Below are 26,770 nucleotides of genomic sequence, written 5' to 3'. Positions count from 1 at the left end.
GGAGGTAGTGTGCCACCGGTGTGGCAGGAATGGGCACTACGCACCGAGTTGTAGGACAACCCTAAACAATCTGAACCGACAACCGCAACCTATCCGTGCGCAGCCATTTAGGACCCAACCAACCCGACAACAAAACCCACAAGGAAACCAAATGATGACCACTAGCCGTGCTTGCTTGGAATGTGGCAGCCCAGATCACTTCAAGAGAAACTGTCCGAGGCTGAACCAGGGAGGAAATGGGAGACAAGCAGTGGGTCAGGCATCGTCGTCCAATCCGGCGAGAGGCCGAGCTTTTGTCCTGGGGGCGAACGAAGCACGCCAGGACCCCAGCGTAGTGACAGGTACATTCCTCGTCTCTGATCATTACGCTTCTGTATTATTTGATACAGGCGCCGATAGAAGTTTTGTCTCTGTCAAGTTTCTATCAATAGCAAACCTTCCGATTAGTGAAACCATAGAACCTTATACTGTAGAAGTAGCTAACGGTAAAACCATGATAGTTAATCAGAAGAATTGCCCTTTTATTCTGAACGATCAATCCCTTCCGATTGACTTGTTACCGGTAGAATTGGGTAGTTTTGACGTGATAGTGGGAATGGATTGGTTAGCACGTAATAAGGTAGAAATAAACTGTGAAACGAAAATCGTCAAGATCCGGGTGTCGGATGACGAAGAGGTGTTAGTGCAAGGAGAGAAGTCGGGCACAATGATACCATTTATATCCCACCTCAAGGCGTTAAAATATATACGCCAGGGATGCGTGGCGTATCTAGCAAGCTTGACGGACACCGATTCTGATGAGAAACGGGTGGATGATATCCCGGTGGTACGCGAGTTTCCACAAGTTTTTCCAGAAGAACTTCCTGGATTACCGCCAACCCGACAGGTCGAATTCAGAATCGATTTATTACCTCAAGCTGGCCCTGTTGCTAAAGCACCCTACCGACTTGCACCATCCGAGATGCAAGAATTATCCAATCAGTTGCAAGAATTGTTGGATAAAGGATTTATACGTCCTAGTTATTCCCCGTGGGGTGCACCGGTACTATTCGTGAAAAAGAAGGACGGAAACCTTAGAATGTGCATTGATTATAGGGAGCTGAACAAGTTGACAATCAAAAATAGGTATCCTCTCCCCCGAATTGATGACCTGTTCGACCAACTGCAAGGTGCGAGCAATTTCTCAAAAATTGATCTTAGATCGGGATACCATCAGGTTAGAATTCAGGAGGAGGATATCCCAAAAACCGCATTCCAGACTCGCTACGGCCATTACGAGTTCTTAGTTATGCCTTTCGGGCTAACAAATGCGCCAGCAGTATTCATGGATCTCATGAATCGAGTCTGTAAACCCTACCTCGATAAATTCGTCATCGTGTTTATTGACGATATTTTGATATACTCGAAGAGTAAAGGAGAGGACGAGCAACACTTAAGATTAATTTTAGAGCTTCTAAATCAGGAGAAGTTGTATGCAAAATTCTCCAAGTGTAACTTCTGGTTACAAGAAGTGCAATTCCTTGGTCACGTTATAAACCATCAAGGAATACACGTTGATCCAAGTAAGGTTGAAGCAATTAAGAATTGGCAAGCGCCTAAATCGCCAAAGGAAATCCGCCAATTCTTAGGCTTAGCTGGATATTATCGTCGATTTATAGAGAACTTTTCCAGCATTGCCCAACCTTTAACCCTTCTGACCCAAAAAGATCGAAAGTATGAATGGGGTGAAGAGCAGGAAACAGCGTTTCAAACGTTAAAACAAAGATTGTGCCAAGCGCCAATCTTAAGTCTCCCCGACGGAGACGATGGTTTTGTCGTGTATTGTGACGCATCCCGGAGAGGGTTAGGATGCGTGTTGATGCAAAATAATAAGGTTATAGCCTATGCTTCTCGACAGTTAAAAATACACGAGAAAAATTACACTACTCATGACTTAGAACTGGGAGCAGTTATCTTCGCACTTAAAATCTGGAGACATTACCTCTACGGTACAAAGTGCACCATCTTCACCGATCATAAAAGTTTACAACACATATTCGATCAGAAAGAACTGAATATGAGGCAACGAAGATGGGTCGAGTTGTTAAGCGACTATGACTGTGACATCCGTTATTACCCGGCAAGGCTAACGTTGTAGCCGATGCCTTGAGTAGGAAAGATCGAGTTAAACCATTGCGTGTGCGAGCGCTGGGGATGATTGTCCAGTCGAACCTTTCGGATTTGATTCGAGTCGCTCAACGCGAGGCGTTGAAAGAGGAACAATTGGAAAAAGAGGGACTTTACGGTAACGAGAAGAATTTCGAACAGCGCGTGGACGAAATTCTCTATTTCAAAAATCGGATTTGGATCCCGACCCTCCATGACCTTCGTGAATTAATCATGGACGAAGCGCATAAATCAAAATATTCCATACATCCGGGATCGGATAAGATGTACAAGGATGTGAAGGAGTTCTACTGGTGGCCGGGTATGAAAAAGGATATAGCCACATACGTCGGCAAGTGTACGACGTGTGCGAGAGTTAAGGCGGAGCACCAGAAACCTTCGGGAATGTTACAACAACCGGAAATTCCTGAATGGAAGTGGGAGCAGATCACGATGGATTTTGTGACACATCTCCCTAAGACGTCCCGAGGGCATGATGCAATTTGGGTAATCGTGGATCGATTAACCAAATCAGCACATTTTAGTCCGATTAGAAATAACTATAACACCGAGAGACTTGCGCAGATTTATATAAATGAAATTGTGTCTCGTCATGGTATACCCATCTCGATCATCTCCGATCGGGATAGCCATTTCACCTCCAAACTTTGGAAAGCTGTGCAAGAAGCGCTGGGAACGCGTATTGATCTAAGCACAGCTTACCACCCTCAGACCGATGGTCAGTCTGAAAGGACCATCCAAACCCTGGAGGATTTGCTTCGTGCATGCGTACTGGATTTTAAGGGAAATTGGGATCAACATCTCCCACTCGTTGAATTTTCCTATAATAACAGTTACCATAGCAGTATAAAAGCAGCACCGTGTGAAGCATTGTATGGACGGAAGTGCCGATCACCACTCTGCTGGACTGAAGTGGGCGACACACAGGTTATTAGATCAGATCTGGTCCAGGAAACGACCAGCAAAATTCTTGAAATTAAGAACAATCTAAAGGCCGCACGGGATCGGCAGAAGAGTTATGCCGATACCCGTAGAAAACCGTTGTCATTTGAGAAAGGTGATAAAGTGTATTTGAAAGTATCACCTTGGAAGGGAGTAGTCAGATTTGGAAAGGCGGGGAAGTTAGCCCCTAGATACATTGGACCGTTCGACATTATTGCAAAAATCGGTCCTGTAGCATACCGATTAGGACTGCCTGATGAACTGAGTGCAGTTCACAACGTGTTTCACGTGTCGAACTTGAAAAGGTGTCTGTCGGATGAGACATCGGTGTTACCTTTAGAGGGTGTCCAAATAAATGATAAGCTCAACATTGTAGAGGAGCCCATAGAAATAGTAGACGGGAAAATCAAGCAACTTAGACACAATAAGATCTCGTTGGTCAAAGTTAGATGGAGCTCGCAACGAGGCCCAGAATATACTTAGGATAGAAAGGACGAATTTCGAAAGAAATACCCCCACCTATTTCCGCAAAAGGAAGTAGTTGATGCGTAAAATTTCGAGGACGAAATTTTTATAACGGGGGGGGGGGGAATGTAACGATTCCGGCAAATTCAGGTATACCCTAGCCGGAATATACCATTTATGTGTTATTTAATACTAAATATATGAATTATAACGTGTTTGTACGAGTATATAAGATTCCCAGTACGAATTATACTCGAATGTACAGTTAGTCGTATTGGAATTACGATTAACCGATGAACGGTTATTGAAACCCGAACGAATCGGGGATTACGTCATAGATGAAATATATGATGTTTAGTAAGGTTTACGAAGTATTAAGGCTTCGGGATAAGTGAATTATAGCACAGAAAAAGGATTTCGATTTATTAGTATGTCGGTACGTTAAACGAAACCTTTAACATCAAACCAAGCAAGAGACGATCGATCAAGCCGAAAAAGATGCACAATGACCGACAATATGATGTGTTGAGTCAATAAATGTCATGGTTTAAGTTTTTAAAGATTTTAAATCGGTTTTATATAAATTTTATTTTTAAGCCGAAAAACGACCGTTTTAGCCTCGTTTTAAGCCGAATTAAGTGTTTAACCGAAAAACGAACTGAACCAGATTATCCACAACATTATCCGGATTACACAATCCAAATGTGTGGCCATGGTTTGAGATGTGGGCCCCCCCACCTTACAATGGACCGATCGCTCCAATGCACACACACACACATTTCATTTTTCTTTTTTCTACATCCCAACTCTCCAAATCCTCTCAACACTTTACACATTCATCCAACCTCCTTTGATTTATACCAAGATACCGAGGTAAAGATCGGATTATAGTCGTGTTCATCGTCTTTTCTCGAGTCATTTACAAGAAAATGAGGTTTCAAGTGAAAAATGGGTGAAAACCCTAGATGAAACCGATTCTTGCGTGATCAAGTGATGTATACAAGTTATACAAGGGATCTTGGTCCAAGAAAGGAGTTAAAAGAGTCAAAAACGAATTTTTACGGTTAAAATCTTTGTTTTGATGTCTTAACCGAAACCATGAAAGAAATGGCTTGATTGTGGGTATAACTTGCTTGGTGTGGTGTTGTTGTGCTTGTAGGTGTTGTATCTAGTTGCTAGCAAAGGCTAGAAATCAAGATCTTTGCGATCTAAAGCTAGAAACACAAGGTAGTTCGGTTTTTCGTATGATTTGTAAGATTTGGACAGATTGTGGTAGACTTAGAGTTGAGTCATGAAATTTCACAGAGATGATCTACACATGAAAATATGAAATTTGTGAAATTTTGGTAATTTTTGGATAAAGGATGAATATTTGGTGAATTTAATGCTCGGTTTTGGCTAAAAATGGTGAAAAATAGCTAAACATCATGAAAAATTCTGGAAAAATTTAGATAAGCTTTTTATAACATATAAATATCACACACAAAATTTCAGGTCCATTGGAGAAGTCTGAGTAGGCTTTTCGGTAAAACGAGATCTAGGGTTTTCTAGCTCGGTTTTGGTAAAAATAGCTTGAAAAATGAGTTTTTGGTTCTGTAAAAATTACTGGGAACTATGTGGATGGCAGGAGTCATCCCAGAAAAATTTGGGATTTTTCTAATGTCGTTTGGTATTTTTGACATATTTGGTGTTTAAATGACGTTTAAAAATAGATAAATAAATGTTAAATATAAAAATTAATTCTGGAAATATTTTTATAAAAATCCTTACTGTCAAAAACTGATTTGTGCAAAATTTCAAGATCCGAGACTAAACGGATAATTATTTGTGCTAAATAGAACATAAAAACAAACTTTTAAAGCTTAAAACGCGTAAACCGGCAAAGTTCGCTTAAGCGAACTGACTGGTGTGTAAAAACCCTAAAAATGGACTATTTTCATGAAACTAAGTTAATCAAGTAAAAATAAGTCATCCGAAAGTAATTCGGATGATTTGGGTAATTTTACCCGATTTAGTCGTTTCCTGTATATTAAAGACGGAAACGGGCCCCGCGGCCAAACGGGGTGTCTAAACCGAGCTCTAATTTCATCACTTTAATTAAAATATAAGTAACAACTATTTTCGGGTCGTATGTGACCAAACTCATTTTTAAGAACATAAAGACGGTTAACCGTGCTAGGCACGCAAAACGAGAAAACAAACTAATGGTAGTTTTGACTAAAGAACTCTAAGTGATATCACAATCTAAGTCCTGAGAAGTGTATCGGGGTTAACATTGTCCCCGGGTCGTGTACGGTACTGGGTTAACAGTATTCCCATACGTACCGGTTAACACGAATTTAAGTTATATTAATAGAAATTGTGTAGTAACGACTTAGGGATCGTATTACAGATCCGGGCCGGTAGCTGTTCACAGTATTACATCTTGCTCACAAAAAGGTGAGTTTTCACGAGCCCCTTTTTACTGAACTGTTTTAAATATTTTCCCGGGGCGGAAAGCATGTTTATATCAAAATGTTTAAGTACATGCTGATCGCATGGAAATGAATGTATTTATATATGTTCTATTGTACGGGAATCGTACGGAAATGTACTAAGATGGTAATTGTCTGAGTTGCTAACATTGTAAGGGCCCGCAACACGAGTGATTAGCTAAAAGCCGGTAGAGTGTGAATAGTACTATTGGTCTGACAAACCCAACTGGTCCGGCATGGATTTGCTGATGTTTCCCAGCCAGTTGCACATGTCTATTTTGGGTGTTATATGTATTTTGCTATGTAATGTTAGACATAGCGGTTTGGGGCAGTTCCGTGGACGGGGGATATGTCACGGGTCCGTGGGCGGGGGATATGCCACGGGAATTGTGCGTGATAGTCAGAGGTTTCACTTGTGGGCTCAGCATAATTACATCGCTAATATATGATTTATTATAATAAATTGTCAATGTTTATTTAAATCAGTGAAACTCACCAACTATTCGTAGTTGACCCGTTTTCTTTACATGCTTTCTAGGTACACCCAAATTGGAATGAGTGATACGTGCTTGATGATGTGTGCTATTTTGTGGAAGATTAAGGATCTATATTTTTCATTAAATATGTTAATGTACTATCGGTAAAACTTATGTGATAACACCTAGATGGTAACGAAACTCGGAACAATGTAATTCGTTTAAATTAATGTAGTGGTGTTTTCTTTATAAACAATGCTGTTGATATCAGATGTGTCTGTTGCATCCCGTGTACGTTTCCGCTGCGGTTACGGGGTGTTACAATTCGTATGAAGAAAGACATTGCCATATATGTTGAAACAGCCTGAAATCCTGATATGGAGATGGGATATGATAACCATGGATTTTTTTATGAAGTTAGCAAGAACTTCATGACAAAATGATGCAATCTGGGGTATCGTAGATAGATTGACTAAGTCTTCTCATTTCATCCCGATGCAAGAATCTTATAGCATGGATAAGTTAGCACAACTATATGTTGAAAATATTGTATCTTTGCACGGCGTACCATGGTCTATTATTTCAGACAGAGATAGTCGTTTTACTTCAAGATTTTGGGAAAGTTTCCAAAAGGCTATGGGAACGCAATTGAATTTAAGTACTGCGTATCACCCACAAAAAGATGGTCAAAGTGAACGCACTATCCAAACGTTAGAAGATATGCTTCGTACATGTGTAATTGATCTAGGAGGAAGTTGGGAGACTCATTTACCTTTAATGGAATTTTCATATATCAATAGTTATCATACAAGTATCCAAATGGCACCATTCGAAGCGTTATATGGACGGAAATGTAGAACACCCGTATGTTGGTCAGAAGCCGAGGATAATCAACTGTCAGGTCCCGAAATTGTTTAAAGAACCACTGATCAAGTAATACAGATACGAGAATGATTGAAGGCGGCAAGAGATAGACAAAAGAGTTACGCTGATGTTCGCCGCAAACCGTTAGAAATTCAAGTAAGAGATAAAGTACTACTCAAAGTGTCACCTTGGAAAGGTGAAGTACGATTTGGAAAGAAAGGAAAATTAAGTCCGCGTTTCGTAGGACTATTCAAAATACTTGAAAGAATAGGACATGTTGCATATAGGATGGAATTACCCGATGAAATGAAAGGCATTCATGATGTATTTCATGTATCAAATATACGCAAGTGTTTAGCTGATGAAACTCTTGCTATGTCATTAAAAGACTTCGAACTTATAGAGAAACTTAAGTTTGTGGAACAACCGATTCAAATTGAAGACAGGATATTTATGTTCATCAAACGTAAAAAACTCAAGGTGGTAAAAGTCCGTTGGGATTCAAGACGTGGACCTGAGTATACATGGGAACTTGAATCAGAAATGAAAAGAAAGTACCCATATTTATTTCAACAGATCTTGAGGACGAGATTATTCAAAAGGTGGGGAGGATGTAACATCTCAGGAATACCCTGTTCAATTTTGGGCCAAAAGTGACAATTCTGAAACTTAAAGGGGTTAAAATGAAAAATTTAGTTTTCCAGACCTATCGGCTACGTGATTGGTGGATAGATTCGTTCACCGCGCTACGCGAAGCCATTCCCTAGAAATCCTGAATAATGGGACACGGCGCTACGCGATGGTCTGAGAACAAGCGAGCATCGCGCTACGCGATGACCCCAATAAGTAATCAGGGCAACGTGGCCAACCACGTGTCAACACGTGGCAATACCTCGTCAATTGCAGCGTCGTGCAACGCGACGGCCTAAGAAAAGGCCCATCACGCTACGCGATGGTCCCCAAAACTTTGCCTATAAAAGGGGGCTACGGGTTTGAAGCTCATTCATCCCACATTCACCATCACTTTCACATAGTTAACATTGGAGAACGTGCCCGAGTGCTATGAAGTTTCGAGGTCCATTTTCTTGAAGTTCGTGCAAATATTGGAGATATAACAAGCTTTTGAGCAGTTAAGCGAGTTAGGAGCGAAGTTCTCCAACTAAGCAATCATTCTGCCTTAGCATAAGTATTCCAAGTATTCACTAAGGTAGAATCTAAGTTTAAGTTATTGTCAATCATATTATGATAGCTTAGACTCAGTAAAAGTAATGGCCTTTAACCTTGAAAGTATTTTCAAAAGCATTCACATACAGTTTTCAATCAAACATTACTTTATAGAGTTAATGTTATACAAAACTATATTTTGACGGGCATGTAGTAACTGGAAGTGGGATATCATTAGTAGACTCTTCTTGCCTAAGGTAAGTAATTCGTACACATCTCAATCAACCGCGGGACCCGTTTACTTACCTGGAGAAGTTTGCGAACGTGATAGACCCTATTAGGCCAAAGCATGCTATACCAAACGTCACACTAATACAATCATGATTTCAAAACATTCACAAATCTAATCAAGGTTAAAACTAGACTTAAGGTCTGCAGTCTAATCAAGAAACACCAGCAAGGTGATCATTCAAACCTATTTGTTTATAGGTTTTTTGGGTAAAGGGATTCACCCGGTTAAATGCATTCCACACAACCAAAAAAGTACAAGTAATATGACAGAGTGCCATATTAGTTCTCATGTATGACATGCCATACAAGAGTAAACAAAACCAAAACCACCAAACACTGGTAAACACAGCTAAAGCTTACACAAGAACCAAGTAAATAAACAAAACAAAAACAAATCAACCATTATCATCAATTTGGTGGGAAACTCCCAGCGGAAAGTGCCAATCCTCGAGAACCCGATTAACCCGTTCAGAATTCTTGAACTTTAGAGTCATAAGCTTTAGGCGCGTACCCCTAATGATTTCGTCCGCAACAATCTTAGGAGTCTTTAAAGAGTTCTTGAAAAGCCGGTTGTTTCGCTCCTTCCAAATAACATAAACCGAAGCCCCAAATAACAGCCGATTAACAACATTATCAATAGAGTTGGACATTCCAAATTGAGACACATATTGAAGAATATTCGCCCAACCATTCCTGCACCCCTGAAACTTCCCTTTCATTTTTACAATACTCCAAACCTCAGAAGAGAACTTACACTCGAAGAAGAGATGATTACGAGAATCCGGCTCTCCATTACAAAGAAGGCAGCAATACAAGTTATGATTTGGATACCCACCAATTTTCCACCCCATAATACGATTCTGCGTGCTCAACCTATCATGAAGCACAGTCCACAACATAAAGGATTGTTTTGGAACACATTGAGAGAACCAAACAACATGCACCCAAGACACCTTATCAGCCGGTCTCCGAAGAAGATGCCATATTCCTGAAGCCGAGAAATTCATTGAAGTCCCATTCTCATCCATTACCACGATCTTGTCCCTCTTATCCGGACAAATACTGACCTCTTTTAAGTTCAAAAGAATTGGATATCTCAAAATCCAATCAGGCGGCCAACCCCAGTTATTATGATGAACAACATCATTGACACAGGTCTCTAAAGACAAGCCAGCCCGATGTATAGCTCTCGGGTTAATATAATCACTTAAAGGACAAAGATCATCCCATTTATCATACCAAACTGAAGTAGATCTCCCATTACCAATTTCATGCCAAATAAACTGTCTAATACGAGGACGAAACTGAAGAATTTTCCTCCACCCCCAAGTACACGAGTTAGGAATCTGCAAGCTCCAAAAATTTCGCCCCTTCATTTTATACTCATGAATCCATTTAACCCACAACGAATTACGACCATTGATTAAACTCCAAATATGATAAACCAGAAGAGAGTTATTGACATCCCGGATACGCCGGATACCCAAACCACCTTCACATTTCGGCTGACACACAATATCCCAAGAGACTTTATGCTTTCCCTTATTGTGACCATAGTCCCAAAGGAAATTTTTAATCCGTTTCTCAAGATCAGCAATAAGTCTAGAAGGGAGTGAAAACACAGCAGACCAATAAATATATAAGGACGACAGAACAGACTTGACCAGCTGAAGTTTACCCGCAAAAGATAAAGTTTTATTCTTCCAATCTCCAATCCGACTATCCATACAATCCAGCAACCTCTTACAATCACGGTAATTTAACCTCGTAGAAATAAGAGGAACTCCCAAGTATTTAACCGGGAGCCTTCCTTCAACGAAGGGCATAATATTCAGAATACCACTTTTAACGCGGTCCGGGACATTACAGAAAAACGCGGTACTTTTCGGAACACTCGGAGTAAGCCCGGACATATCTTTGAAATCATTCAGAGCCCCCATAATAGTTTTAGCAGAATTCACATCACCTCGAGCAAACAGGAACAAATCATCCGCAAAGCAAATATTGATAATATTTAATTTTTCACAATGACGATGAAAACGGAACGATCGTTCAATACGAACCTTTCGATGCAGAATTAACGTGAGAGCTTGCATAACCAGCGTGAAGATATAAGGGGACATCGGATCACCCTGTCTCAGACCTCTTTTACCACTAAAGAACCCGTGTAAGTTCCCATTAACGGATATCGAAAAGGAAGAAGTGGTTATGCACTCCATTATCCAACGAATCATCCTGTCGTGGAAACCATACCCAAAAAGAATATCACGAATGAAATCCCAACTGACCGTATCATAAGCTTTCTGGATATCAACTTTAAAAGCACATCTAGGCGGACCATTATTTGTGTGATAATTATGCATTAATTCTTGGGTCAAAAGAATGTTATCAGAAATCCTACGCCCAGGAACAAACGCAGACTGATTGATATCAATTAACGACTCCAAACCCTTCATCATACGAACCGAGATAATCTTGGTAATGCATTTATATAAAGTGTTGCAGCACGAGATGGGACGAAAATCATTAGGAGTCAAAATGGTGGTCACTTTGGGAATAAGGGCAATAATAGTGTGGTTAACCTGTTTAAGGAGACTTCCTTTTCTGAAAAATTCATGAACCGCCAAACAAACATCTTTCCCAACAATATCCCAAGAACTTTTGAAGAAAGCCGAGGAAAAACCATCAGGCCCCGGCGCTTTGGAATTCCCAATCGAGAAAAAAGCATCCTTGATTTCCAAATCGGATATAGGTCTAACCATAAGCTCCGCCTGAGAGGTCGAAAGCTTAGTAGTAAAAATCTGATTATCCGGTTTTCTCAATGGTTGCAAATCTGAACCAAAGATGTTCATAAAATGATTAACAAACACCGAAGGAACATCCGACCCCTCAAATAATCGGCCCTGAACATCACTTATAGTATCAATACGACCTCTATGGTTTCGCATTTTCAAAGAATTGTGAAAGTACACAGTGTTAGAGTCACCAAGCTTTAACCAATCGACTTTAGCCTTCTGTTTAAGGAATTCTTCCTCATCTTTAGCCGCCTCATGATAAGCCTTAAGATAACTACTCTGCTCCCGAATCAACTCCAAATTAGTAGGGTCAATGTCAAGACGGGTTTGACAAGCATCCAGAAGGGTTCTCAGAGCATTAACTTTCTTGTGGAGATTGCCTTGCCGGTGCAGCAAAGAACGGATTGGATGTTTTAAGTTTTGGAGTTTCTTTACCACGCGAAACATGTGATAACCATTCACCTCAATTTTCCAGCCGTTTGCAATAATATCATTATAACCCGGTTTTCCGATCAAAAAATTAGGGAATTTAAACGGTTTAGGCTTACCTTTAATAAGAGAGGGGAATTTCAATAAACATGGAGAGTGGTCTGAAATCCGGTACGGAAGGAACACCGCCGAAGAATCATTAAAAATCTCCATGAATTTAGAGTTTCCCATCACCCTATCAAGCTTTTTGAAAAGACCCATACCCGTTTTCGGTTTATTGCTCCAAGTGAATTGGAGCCCGACCCCATTTATATCCTCAACTTCAATGTTCTTAAAACAATCACGAAAATCAAGCATCCCAGTGGAAATTTTGGAAGAACCATGTAAGCTGTCTTCCAAATTAAGAGCACAATTAAAATCTCCTAGTAAAGCCCACGGTTTACCACGAGTGAATTGTTTATGAACAGCAAGATTATGCCATAACTCCCTTCTTTTTAAATAATAATTCTCAGCATACACGAAAGAACCATACATCACCTTGATATCCAGCTTAAACTTTAACTGAACGTGAAGAACCTGGTTCGAATAATCAATAACCATAAGATCAACCAAATCCGTATTCCACCCCACAATAATCCGAGTACATTTATCACAAACACTACCATTGCTGGTCCAATCCCAATTTTTACAAATCTTCTTGCAAACATCAAAAACCGCGTTTAATTGTACGTGAGACTCAAGAATAGCACACACCTGAATATTATTATCTTGGATTACCTTACGAACCTCTTTTTGTTTAAGAGGGCGGTTCAACCCTCTTATATTCCATGAAGCAATAGTACCCATTAAGCACCCAATTCACCGGGTGTGCTTGCACCCTCAGAACCAATATCCGCTTTCATACTGTTAGCCACATCCGTAAACAGCTCCTCCACATCATCTTCATCACTTTCTGGTTCGTCCACTAAATTATCAAACCGGTTATGGGTTTGGACAGAATGCATTTCCTTTGACTCAACCCCCACCGCCTTAGATGCTGCAGGTTTACCCACTGGATGATTAGTGTCTTGTCTTTGATAGGGTGGTTTATTTGCAGGCTGTGTCACAGCAGGTTTAGTAACCGGTCGATAGACAAGATTCTGTTTCTTGACTTGCGTATTAACTTTTTTCTTTCCCTTTACCCTCTGGAAACCATCATCATTATTGACTTTCATTGGTTCTTCATTTACCATTTTCTCCTGAACTTGTTTCGGGCATTGAGTGTTCGAATGGCCAAACACTTCACATAAGGAACATCTGGGGGGCTCCCAATCATATTCAATCTTAATCTCCGATATCTTGCTTGTCTCCCCCCACGTATCCGGAACAGCAACAACCAGCTTCCTCTTAATTTCCTGGTTTGCATGAAGTTCAACTTGAACTCTAGCAAAACTACTTCTTCCCCACGATTCCTTACACATATTGGCAGTGTAAGAATCCATACTTATCGGATCCCCAACTCTTGAAGCGAGCATACTTAGACCCTCCTCAGTAAATGCACCCAGAGGAATATTCTGTAGTCTGACCCAAACCGGAACAGACCGTATATCCTCCTTTTCCAAATCTCACTCCAAAGTCCAAATATTAAGAATAATGGGGACATTCCTAATCATCCAAGGACCATCTTCAATCAGCTGCATCATCCCAGCTTCCGTATGAAACTTGAAAAAGAAGAACCCTTTCGCATTCATCATAAGTCTCGTAAGCCCACATTTGTTCCAATTTTTCTTAGCAAAATACTCAACAACCGGAAAAGGAAGTTTATTACCCAAAAAGTAGCCAAACAAAGTATTATTAAACCTTTCGTTAACTTTCTTGACAGATTCAACCGGGATAACCACATCAACTCCATCCATTGTTGACTCCACATTTAATTTTCTTAATGTTACCTTCGATGTCTTGTTTTCAAGTTGGACAACACTCATATACGAAGGCTTTGAATTTTCCATATGTTTTTCCTTCCCTACATCCCTTTGAATATTAGAAGATTCAGATCCAAACACCTTGTTATCATCCGAGACAAAGGCTGAAAAACCTCCATCTTGTTGAATATTTAACGAATCTGATCCAATAACCTTGTTATCATTCGAACAACCACTATCTTTGTTCCCCACAGCTGAACAACCACCATCTTTGTTGATAACATCATTTAAAGGAGCATTGAATGTAGTGTTTGCAGCAAACGAAACAAACGAACTCGTAGCATTAGGGTTAGGTTAACAATCATTCACAATCAAGAAAGGTTTTCAAGCAATCACATCATCAGTACAGGTGAATACGTTAAACCTTTATAATCAGTCAAAACAAATTTATATACTTTATACGATAGACAGGTTGTTTGTCTTATAGAGTTAATCAACATTTACATGAGATTATGTGATTTAAAAAACGTTGTAATGCAAATTAGAGAATAAAACAACTCAGACCGAATACACATGTGTCTGGATCCAAACAAAACCATTAAAGCAATCACATCATCACTATTTTCGGTGATATTTCATAAGAGATATGATAATATTATCCAAGTTCCCAGCTTCAAAGAAGCTAGAAACTATTTTCTGTGGAGATTGAATCTAACCTAAAATGGGAAATGATAGAAAACTGTTTAAGATAACTAACCCATGGATTATAAGTTCAAAGGACTTTGAGTACAGTCATTGGCAAAGTATAGTAGCTTTCCATAGTCTGTAGTTGTCATATGTGATATAAACTTAAATTTGCTAAGTATGATGTGGTGAAACATTGGAAAATAAGGTATGCTCTCTAGCATATCTCTCCGAATGATAGGCAGAAAGGTTATTATCCAATCATACACGAGCCTGTTGGTGTTTCTGGTCTATCAAAATATTTATTAAGTATTTGAGCAGAAGTAAATTATTGCTATATGGCAAATTTCTCAAAAGAAACGAAAAAGAGAGTGATTGAAAAAGTATGAAAAGAACAAAAATATAATATAAATAAATAAGTTATTTGATTTCATGACTTAAGGGGCACTAAGGGAACTACAGGGGTGGGGCATTCAAATAAGTCCTAAACACCCTGAATGTAAGGCATGTAAGTCCGGATGGCATGCAAGTCCAACTTTCAACCTTAAAGTTTGTTATCAAAGACAAAATATAAATAAGTAACTGCTCTATTATACAAAAATCAAATTTTGACCAGGGCATCAGGGGGTCGAAGTCAATTCGGGGTGATTTGGAGAAAGTTAAATATGCTTTGAGAAGAGATTAGAGGCAATCTGAAGATATAGTGATAACCATTCCTAACTTAAGCTCTAATTGAATCCTAAATGTTACACAAAAAGCAATGACCATTACGCTAAGTATACCTGCTGTCAACCTGACTTAAGTTATAATAAGACTGACCATGAAGTGGTGTGATCGTGTTTTAAATAGTCTGATCCCATGTTGAGATCTTTCCAATAAATCAAAATGAATTTTATTTTGAACTGGATTTTGATCTCTTTTTTCACCTTAAACTAACTCTTTAGGTCAGCTCATCAAATTGAGATGATCATTTTTAATTCGAGCAGAAGAACTTTGCTTACTGAGCATGATATCATTGTGTCAAGCAACTTATGTGACTTGTATGAACTATTAAGTGTTTCGAGCATGCATCTTACTTTCGAGCACCCGAAATGAAGTGAATAGTAATGTATGTGTTTCAAGCATGATTGCATTCTTGTTTGTCTAATAAGTATTCGAGTGCAAGGGATTCGAGCATAGAAGTGCGCTAGGTGTGTCGGCATGAGAGTTCGAGCTTAAGCAACTGGATCATTTTGTTAAGTAGTTAGAGCAAATTTGTGGACTAAGACACTTAAGTTGTGAGTTCGAGTACAGGCATAAGGAATGATTTAATATGCTAAGGCTTTCGAGCATAAGGGTACATCGAGCACATTGAGCTTTTGCAATCTAAGTTAGTCGAGCAAAGGCTCTAGCACTTAAGAATGCATCTCGAGCATAGGACATTGTCATGATATATTTCTAAGTATCTCGAGCATGATGCATAGTCGAGTAAGGTTCGATTACTGGTGTGTCTCAGAAATTTGTATTTTGATAAGTATAGTCGAGCATACTACACCTCGAGTATGACTTAATACTCAAGCAGGTACTATGATGATCATTAGGAATTTGGCTAAGGCATTGAGCACAAGTCTAGTCGAGCAATCTGTCTCGAGTACACTAGTGATCAAAGACAGAATATTCCAAGTACATCGAGAAAAGGTGGCACTATGTACTCATGTACAAAGGGAGCCAGCTGTTACCTTGGCTGTATGCTCGAGCAAGGGAGGTACATTAAATTTGAATTAAATGACAACTATCGTGCACTAGACGACAAACCAAGGTACTGTACCACCCAAACGTTAGGTATAAAAGGGGGACTTAGAAACTTTTTCATATATTTCTTCCTCTTTTAAACCTAACCACAAAAACCCTCTTGCTCGTGCTATGTTCCTCTTGCTCGATTGCTCTAATACTTACTTGATTTTACTTCGATTATAGCCATTAGCTCTGTTTCGGCTTCGGTAAGACATCGTTATTCAATTATAGTCGCACTGATTTCGAAATTAGGGTTTTCAATTGATATACGGACTAACTGTTTACTTGTTTTTGCAGGTACGCATATTACTACGGAACAGGTCATTGGAGACACTAAAATCATCTACTCATCTTCGATTATTAGTTCTGCAATTTTGGGTACTGACATATTCTCTTGTTTTTGCAATAACAGATGGCGTTCAAATTCGAAAAGAGGCATAATATGTGCGCTCAGTTGGAGATAGATGAGGACAACCGAGAACTGGAGCCAATGATAAACTTTTTGAGGGACTCTAACTTGCGAGTAGCCCTTACTGAAAGCCCCACAATTTACAGAAATCGTGTTGCAGATTTTTGGGGCTCGGCTACATATGTGAATGATATTAACGGGGAAAGGATTGAGGCATCGGTCCTAAATAATGATAATGAGATAACAGAAGCATCTATACGAGCTGCTTGGGAACTGAACGACAAGTTTAATGCTCAGCCATCTTACTCGGTCCCAAGGTTGTTAAGAGTCTTTCAAGAAACTATGGGATACCAAGGAGAAGTAAAGGAGGGACAATTTCAGAAAGAGAGTTTTCCATTGATCTACAGGTTCCTGATTCATCATGTGATCCAGTCCTTATCTCCTATGAGAGGGACTTGGACTTTATTGAGTAGAGAGCTTGGGACTCTCACAGTAGCCATACTCTATCAGCAACCCTTCAACATTTCCAGACTTATCTTTCAAGGGTTGGCATCAAATGTAGAGAAGCAAATCAATCGACGATTTCTTATGTATCCCAGATTTCTACAGATCTTGATAAACAGAGAATTGCCTAATCTTCAAAGAATGGGAGTGGTTTTGAAACTGTAGGACCCCAACATATGTAAATGAATGAAAGATGCTCAGAGCAAATTTGTTGACAATGATGACTGGGATATCCTCCCATGGTTGCTCGTACCAGCTCTAGGTGCTATTAATGTGCCTAGAATCCCAGGGAATAGTGATGATGAAGAAGATGATGATGCAGATGATGATGATCAAAATGATGATGGGGACAATGGTCCAGAGGGTGGACATGGCATGATGGTTGATAATGATGATGATGCACAAGAGGTAGTTAAGGGAAATGTACCTTTGATTTAACAAGTTGCACATGAGGCAGATAATGCAGAGGTAGTAGGGCATGAGGAGACAGATGAACAGGGTGAGGGTGTAGTCAACCAGGCTGCAGAGCCAATGGATGATGATGTTTTTGTAGCCCATGTTGTAACAAATGTTGCGGACACAGTCGACAAAATAACTCCACCAGACTCACCACCACCTACAGTTTACCATGATGACACAGATTCTATTGAGATAGATGATGTGAATGACGATATTACCTCCTCACTAGCCCCAACTGAACCTGCCCTATCTGATACTGAACCTACTGATAACATTCCTGTTCCTACACCACCTACATCTCCCTACAAGACACACACATTCAAACACCACCATCTTCCCCACCAACTCAATCGATCCCAACTTCTAAACAATATAAAGTTCCATCTCCAGAAACTGCTGATACTGAACCACTCTCTGAACCCGCCTCAAAGCCAAATCAAGAAACTCCACCATCAAGCCCTAACCTATATGATATTGTTTGTGAGAATGCCAGGCTTGAGTTTGAAAATATAAAGTTGAAAGAACAAAATGCCATATTGACTACAAGGAACTTGGCATTGGAGGCTGCACTGACTAAAGCTCTATTGAAAATTCGAACCCTAGAGGGGAAATCTGAGATTGAGAAGACCTCAGATGCACCAAAACAGGGGGAGAAACCTGAAGGTGTAGAGAGCTTAAAGGTGATTGGAGAGATATATGAGAGTTCTGATGAGGAAGTTGTGAAAGTGGGACCATTAAATGCCTTAAACATACTAAATCAAGCATATGATGATGGAGATTCGGATGATGAGGGGGAGAATAAAGAAAAAGAAGAAACTGAAGAAGAAATTTTGAAAAGAAAAGAAAAGAGAAAGGGGGTTGCACTTACTGATGATGATCTGCATCCCCTGCCCCAACATAAAGTTCAATCTGATGATATTTTACACAAAGAAAATGTAGTTGATCCAGATGTTGCAGAAGCTGAATCTGTAAAGACAACCATAAATTTAATGAATGAATATTTGGAGGCTTTGGAGAGAGAAGAGGAGGAGGAGGAAATCCCTCAGGAAGTGCTTGAAGCACTAATAAACATGAGAGAGAAGGAAGTGGAGGATGAGAGGATGTTGAAAGAGGCAGATGATCCCTTTAAGGCTACAATTGAAGCTCTCAAAACAAATCTGAATGAAAATGAACAAGAACCTACACAGACTGAAGAGCCAGTTATCACTGAGATTGAAGAGCCAATAATAAATGAACCAGAATAATCTGAAAGTGAACCTGACAATCCTGAAAAGGAACAAGAACTTGGATTGGAACCGGTCATTTGTGAAGAAGATGAAACCATTGAAGTCTCAGCAAGTATAATGGTAAAATTGGTCATAATGAAAGATCTTGTACACATTCTAAATAACCCAGAAAGGCATCATCCAGAAATAGTATCAGCAGCAAGAAAGGCACAAAAAGACTTCATTAACATGAGCAAAGAAAGAGAACAAAATGTTGAAGAGCCTGCTGTTGTAAGTGAACCAGTCATAGAAGAAATTATTGTTGAAGAATCAAAGACCTCTAAGTCAGTTGATGAGGAAATCATACTTGAAGAGCCAGAAGCTGAAGTGACACAACCCGACACATCCACTCCAACTCAATCATCTTTGAAGTGAAAGCATACCGCAGAAACTGAGACACCCAAATCTAAAAGACAAAAATCCGTAAAGAAAATGATGTACAAAATAACATTGGAAAAACTGGAAGAAAGAAGGAGGGCTCAATCTGAAAGAAATGAAGAACTAATGATTGAGGCTCTCCATAATCTTGAAGAAACAGTTGATTTAGAAGTTGAGAATGAAGATGATGAAGAGTCAAAGGAGGTTGAAATGGAGAATGAAGACAAAGATTATCTGATCAGTTTGGGATATGACTTAAGGCACCTTCAAAGACTATCAAAAGAACAAATGGCAAAAGAAGCTGAAGGGTGGAAGATAAGGAAGTCTAAAAGAGAAACTTTGATTAAAGCCGGTCACAAGTCTGAATTCCTTAACTTACAATCTTTTGACACAATTGATAGACTATACATGAATGCTCTTGTAGATGACATCTCAGACTATGTGAAGAAGGTATCAAAGAAGAAGGTAGAGAGTGAAAAGGTATTAAAAGAGTCTGACAGTAGTAAAAAGAGAACTGAAAAGAAAGTAACTGATGAAGCAAACTATGAAGCATTAAAAGCTAAACACAATGATATCAAGTTTCTTCAACTATACGGCTATAGCTATAACTTCTTGATAAATCTCTCTCCTGAAGAACTGAAAAAAAAAATTCAGGCCTCTCACAAAGATCAAAAGAGTCGAGAAAATTATGAGAGAGAACAGGAGTTGAAGATGAGACTGCAAAGGGAAAGAGATGATGCAAAAAGAAAAGAAGAAGAATTGAAAAGATGATTTGAAGACCCTAAGAGGGTAGAAATGTTAAAGAAGTTTGTTATAGAGAAAGGAATGACAGAAGAACAGTTCCTAAACATGCCTCACGAACAATTAATGGAAATATACAACAGAGAGCAGAAACTGTATCTTGAAACACAAAGAAAACTGCAGGAAGCGAAGAAGAGAGCCGAAGAAGAAGTAAGAGCAGAAATGATGGGTGCTCTGCATAAAAAGGGAGTAAAAATGTGAAGGCTAGTCGTTCAAACTGATGAGACAATCAAAAGATGGTATGAAGAGGAAGGGCTGGATAAAGCAAAGAAAACTCAACAAGGAAGCACCAGCCGTGCACCGTTAAGATCTGAGAGTGTGAGGCACGAGCAACCAAGAAATTTGAATCTGCCCACACATCTCTTCTTTGATAAAAGGTCAAAGACCTTGAGAGTAATTACTGAAGATAAAGAAGAGCATCTCATTATATTCAGAGATGACTTAAGAAAGTTTACAAAAGAACAGTTGACAAAGATGGCAGAACTAACACTATATGACAATCAAATCAGAAATCAGCCATCTGGTCAACAAAGAAATGATCTCTCAAGATTTATAAAAGAACAAGCAGAAAGGGGGTTTCCATTCCTGCAACAGAAGAAGAGAGAGATAAGAAGCCAAACAGAGAGGGAGAAAAGAAACAAAAGGATCAATGAAGTACATATCTCTGAACTCTCCCTCTTTGAGATGAAGAAAAGACAGTCTCAAGTCAGTAGCTCGCATGGTAAAAGAAAAACATTAAAAGAGTGCTTAGCCATAAGAGAAGTGATGCAGGAACCAAACTCAACGGTGCAGCAATTTGGGAGAATCACTTACATAACGTACAATCAGCACAATGATTCAATTACATTGATAAATGAGTCTGGCATGCCCATTGCAGTGATAAGACATGATGAAGATCTCAAATTTATGCATCCACAGGACCTTCAAAACCTGATTTAGGCAAAATTTCCATATGACTCCTCCGATGCCGTAGAGCTTAACATGATTAAACAGAAGGCTGCCTTTGTTAAGAGAATGAAAGAAGGAGCTGATACAAGGAGCAGGAGGAGAAGATAGCAGAAAAGAGGATGAACGATGATTATTTCTTTCTGTTTATCTTTGTATTTTTAATCTGTACTTGATGTAAAAAAAAACTTTAAGGTGTAATGCCCAAGAGGCAGAATTCCTACATATGTAATGAAATGACATTCTTAAATGATATATCTTTAATGTCTGATACATGTGTAACTCTATGCAGGTATGTTTTGGTGCATCTGAGCTTGTTCCATTCTAGGGGGAGATTGTTGGGTCGGATTTATGATAAGGAAGATTGGAATCTTCTCAACCTCCTCAGAAAACGGCTAAGTATGGACTTCGAGCAAGCCTAGATGATCGAGAATGGTTTTACTACTTCGAGAAAGGTCTTCAGAACCTTAAATGGTTGATTCTTCTAAGTGTTAAGGCTTCGAGCAAGCTACACTTCAACGAGCAAGAGTATTCTTCTATCGAGCATGGATTGCCAATCGAGCAAACAGCTTGATCATACAAGTTTTAACCAAGTGTTACGAGCACAGGATGATCGAGCACATGGGGACAAGCATGGATGCAATAAGAAGATGTCACGTGATCAAAGCAAGGACTTCGAGCACAGTTAAGTTCCCGAGCAAGATTTACATCCGAGCATGCTAAAGATTGCTGAATAAGTAAAACTGAAGACATCAAGAAGAATGAGCTTGCTCGATGGACTAGTTCGAGCAAAACTTGGACCAGTCAAGAGGGATGAAGTCTGCTGGAAGGGAATATCTTCTTTGAAGATATTCTAAGTAAAGTATGCTCGAGGACACTCGTCGAGCATACCTAGCATAGTGAGTTTGCTCGAGCAGGATTGTTACCTTACTCGAGGACTCGACACTTGTATTATTTTGTATTTCATTATGTAATGATTAGGAACTTCTGGAAGGAATGTCATGGTCTATAAATAGGGTCCTAGGATTCCATTTAGGACACGGATTTACAGGTTGGCACACACAGAATACGAGAAACATTCCAAAAGAATATTCTATTAGTTTTCTCGTATAGCCGCCACCGTCATACACGAAACCCTAGACATTCCTTTCACTGTTTCATTAATGAATCATTTAATACAGTGAATCTTTGTCTTTGAATGAGCTTTTATTAATTATCTATCATTGTTTTGTGTTTGCTATTTTCACTCCTTCATTCCCACTCGTTGGATATCCTGATTCCGCCTGGATATTCAACAGGCCTTTGGGTAATCGAGTCGGTGTATTCTTGTCAACCCTTTTAAGGTTTCACCCGATTCACGGTCCTGACACTAAGTTGGGGTGTGACAGTTCGAGTTGGATTAGTAAAACCGTGTGATTTCCAAAACATCTTTTGCTTATAAAAGTAGAGTTTTGGAGATTGAAAGAAAATGGATTTCTTGAAACAGACGCTATAATGAATCGTGATGAATACTAATAAGAGAATAAGATAAGGGTAGCAAATTACCCCACCACTTGATCGTGCTTCGGCTGTGGTGATCCCGACCATTACTATAATGTGTGTCCTTGACTCACGTATCAAGTTCAAACCCTTGCCCCGCCGGTGCAATCTGCTCAAGCCTATCAAGTTCAGTCTTTCCAACCTCCAGTTCCGCAGCTTCTGGCGAACCACATTGTTTAACAGGTTCAATCCACCTAAGCTTCAAATTCTCAAGTTTCTCCAGTCATTCCAAATACTCACAGGAGGGCATTGTTACTTTCTTTCATATTTCCCAAACTTCTGGCTCTTAAAGCTTAGTATAAGTGATCTGAAATTTTGAGATCACCAAACTGGTGTAGAATATTCGCTGGTAATGCGATGATAAGAGTATAATAGGTTTTGACTTCCAAATCATGTTTTCTCTTTTCATCAGCACTCATTTGATCGACGGCCTTTATCACACAACCAACACTCGAAGCATCAATAACCTATCTCAAATAAGGAGTTTCTAACATGAGAAGACAATCGGATCTATGACTCCCAAATGAGATTCAAACTCGTACTCCATCTTTGAAAACCATCAAGGTTGGTTAGCGTTGGAGTTTTTGCATGAGAACCGATCTCAGAGTCATAGTTCAACATGGTCCGCACCACTGCATTTTGAGACACGAGAGTATAATAATCAGACATTTTTGTCGAATTTTGGGTTTAATCTGTCAAGAAAAGAACTGTAGGGACTAGAATTGACAATCTGATTAACTTATAAAACAAGCGAATGATTTAGCAAATGAATATAAGGATTATAAGCAAATGAATAATGGAATGATTCAACGAAAAGCAGTGAATAGCAAGCGAATGGGTTAAGATCAACTCATAAAACCATAAAACCGTATTGTAGTTATGAAAATTTCCATTTGTTAACAACCCATAAATTAAATAAGTAATAAAAAAATCATTTAAAACATTGAGAAACAATGAACATGATCAAATTACTTTATATAAGACAAACAATATAGTCAAACCAAAACGGCCCTTATGTTAAAAGATAAAACATTGCTACATCAGATATTTTCAATAAATGTTGTTGGAATTTAAACAAACAGCTAATTCATTCTCTGAAATTTTCATCATGAACACACACAAAAAAAGTGTAGGAAAAAAATAAGTGGAAAATCATATTATGTCAAAATTTGAAACCTTTAATATTTAGTAAACAACAATCTAGCAATATATCAAATAAATAGCACAAAACATGTTAAATGGGTTTCTTGGAAAAATAATTGTGTAAACTTTAATCAACCTCAATGTTTTGATAATGACTTAATTAAGACAATAGGTGATATTATTCGTTGACATGAAAGGGGTTGTGATGAGCATGGTCAATGCTGATGAGATTAAGGAGGGAAAGTTTGTTGACCATAACTTGACTAAAGAACAAATCGCCATGCTGCTGAACTTCAATAAAAAAGATGTGGATGAATTGGTGACTCGAGTGGATGTGGTAGTGGAGGATGCTGATGATGTGCAAATTGATCCGAATGTTCCATTCGGGAATACTTGTTATGATGATATGGAGATGGAGGATGTGACGGCTGAGGATTACCCTGATATGAATACTTATATAAAAACATGCTAATCTAGACACTAAGTAATAAATTCTAAACTATTAAACTTAACTAAACTACTAACCGGCAAGTGAATCGGTCGACTCTTGTACAGCTAAGTAAGTCCGGATATCGAACCCACGAGACTCTTTTAATTACGTAAACTAGCTAAATTAGACTCGACTCAACTACATACACGACTATTTATTTATATTATTGGGGGGTTTACTACAAACTAATATTAAATTAATCACTAAGACTTAAAGATGACTTAAACCTAGACTTAATTCAGATGATGACAGGTAACCACCTAGACTAGAATCCCTAATGCGTCAACTATCAGATAGTAGGAAAACGCTAAGTTATGGAACTGGGATCTTAAATTATTCACTTAAAGAAAACCCGAACAGGACCCCTGACCATTCTCAAGAAGACACCTATGGATTTCTATTAAGTTCTTAAAAACACACAGTTTAATTAGACTCGCTTACGGTTGCTAATTTATTTAATGATAACTACCTCTATAAGAAATCCTATCTAACAGCGCGGAAATCACAGGTGGTTTAAAGTATTCACTCAACTAGATAAACAAAGCTGAAAATTCAAACCTAGATAGACTCCTTACGAAGAACTAAATCTAGGAATCTTAAACAACCAAGGCTTATCATATAGTCTATCATCTCTTAGCTATTTAGATTAGCAGCACACTTAGGTCTATTTAATTTATTAATATTGTTCCTATGGCTTTATTGCAAATCGTCCATAAACTAGTCAAAAACACAGTATATGACCTAACAGAATCCTATCATATGACAGACAATCACCAAGGAAACCGTGGAACAATAAAACCCGTCAAACAATCCTAAGCACATAATGCATCGAATAAATAACAAGAAACCACTTGCTTAATCATAAACCATAACAAAAGCAAAGTCAAAACTAAAATCCAATATCAACAAAAGTTCATCATAAACCTAGGTGGTTTAAGGGTTTAGCCAACAACCATACTCAAGAACAACCCAAATAAATAAGGTTCAAAAACTAAATTCATAAAGAAAACAATAAAATCAAACCGAATAATAATGAAGTTTGGATGAGTAGTTATTGAACCCAAACGCTCTCTGCTCAAACCAATGGCTCTGTCTCCTCTCCTTCTCTCTTTGCGCCTGCCTCCCTGTTAACAATTCTGTCAAATGACTTCTCTATCTGATTGTCGTGGCCTCCTCCTAAAGTAACGATAATAATATATATCTCTCTCATGGTAACCGACTTCCTTTTTATGTGTAACTTCTCGGGCCTTGCTACCATTCATTAAACAATCAAGATCAGCCCATTTAAATTTAGTACTTCCCTTTTGTGCAGACCGATGTTCTCCAATTCCTATGACACAAATTGTATTAATAAATCATGACCATAATTAAGATAGTCACATATATTAATATATTATTAGTCTTACAATTTATGCTAACGACTAATACTAACTTAATTCTTATATATGTTTTTAAATAGGCTTTATTAGTTGAAACAATATACTCATTTTAGTTTGTTATCTTTTGGAACTCTTTAAATACAAATTCGAATCACTTAGGAGTTTATATTAAAGAATAAGTAGCTAAAAAACTACTCAAAGTGTAGGGAATCTTTATATAATAGTATGTACACTTTAGATCACATCACATACACGGTTTAACACTGATGAAGGGATTCCATTTTTCACGACTGAACATTATGAAAGGTAGAGTAGCGTTTAAGGAAGGAGAAAGAGAAAGAAAATGGTAAAGAACCAGAGACTACAAAGATAAGACAAGCTTCAGATGGTATGTTCCAATATAACACAAAGAAGATGAATAAGTGGATCGAGACATTACGGTGCGCTCCGAAATAAGACTACTTACAATCCAAGGCCAGAATGTCTGCATACCAAATAAAAAAGTTTGTAGCTGTGAAGACGGTAAAGGGTGATATAGTATCGAGGATGTACGAGCCCGAGGTGAAGGTATGCATTATGAATGGGCGAACGGGATTCAGTATTTTACACACTTTACTGGTATTCTCTCGATGTCGCACTGGGATGTTCATACGTTGGCGTATAGACCTTTCATGAATCATGGAAACAATCAACCGATTGATTGGTTCTATCGTCATTTTATCCACGAAGTCAATCATGGTTTCAAGGTTTTCAAGCCCTAGGTGCCGACAAGAAAGTATGCTGATGAGATAGATGTACGTACTAGGTGGAGAAAACTGGTATTGAAGGTAAAGCCACCTCACACGCTAAAGAAATTTCCTTTAAAGACTTTACCTCAAAGCATTTATAAGAGCTTCAAATAGGTGGTATTATGATGATCGTCCAGGTGAAGCCGTTATTGTTTTGGGTTCAGGTGCTAAGATTGAATTTATTCAGATATTGGATCCAATGTGGCTGGTCAACCTGTTTGAATCTGATAACGATGCATTATTTAA

This window comes from Bidens hawaiensis, unplaced genomic scaffold (assembly GCF_021521415.1).
Source record: "Bidens hawaiensis isolate Kalapana, Puna unplaced genomic scaffold, B.hawaiensis_p1.1 tig00017171_1, whole genome shotgun sequence".
Taxonomy (NCBI): Eukaryota; Viridiplantae; Streptophyta; class Magnoliopsida; order Asterales; family Asteraceae; genus Bidens; species Bidens hawaiensis.
Note: the sequence above shows the minus strand (reverse complement) of the source record.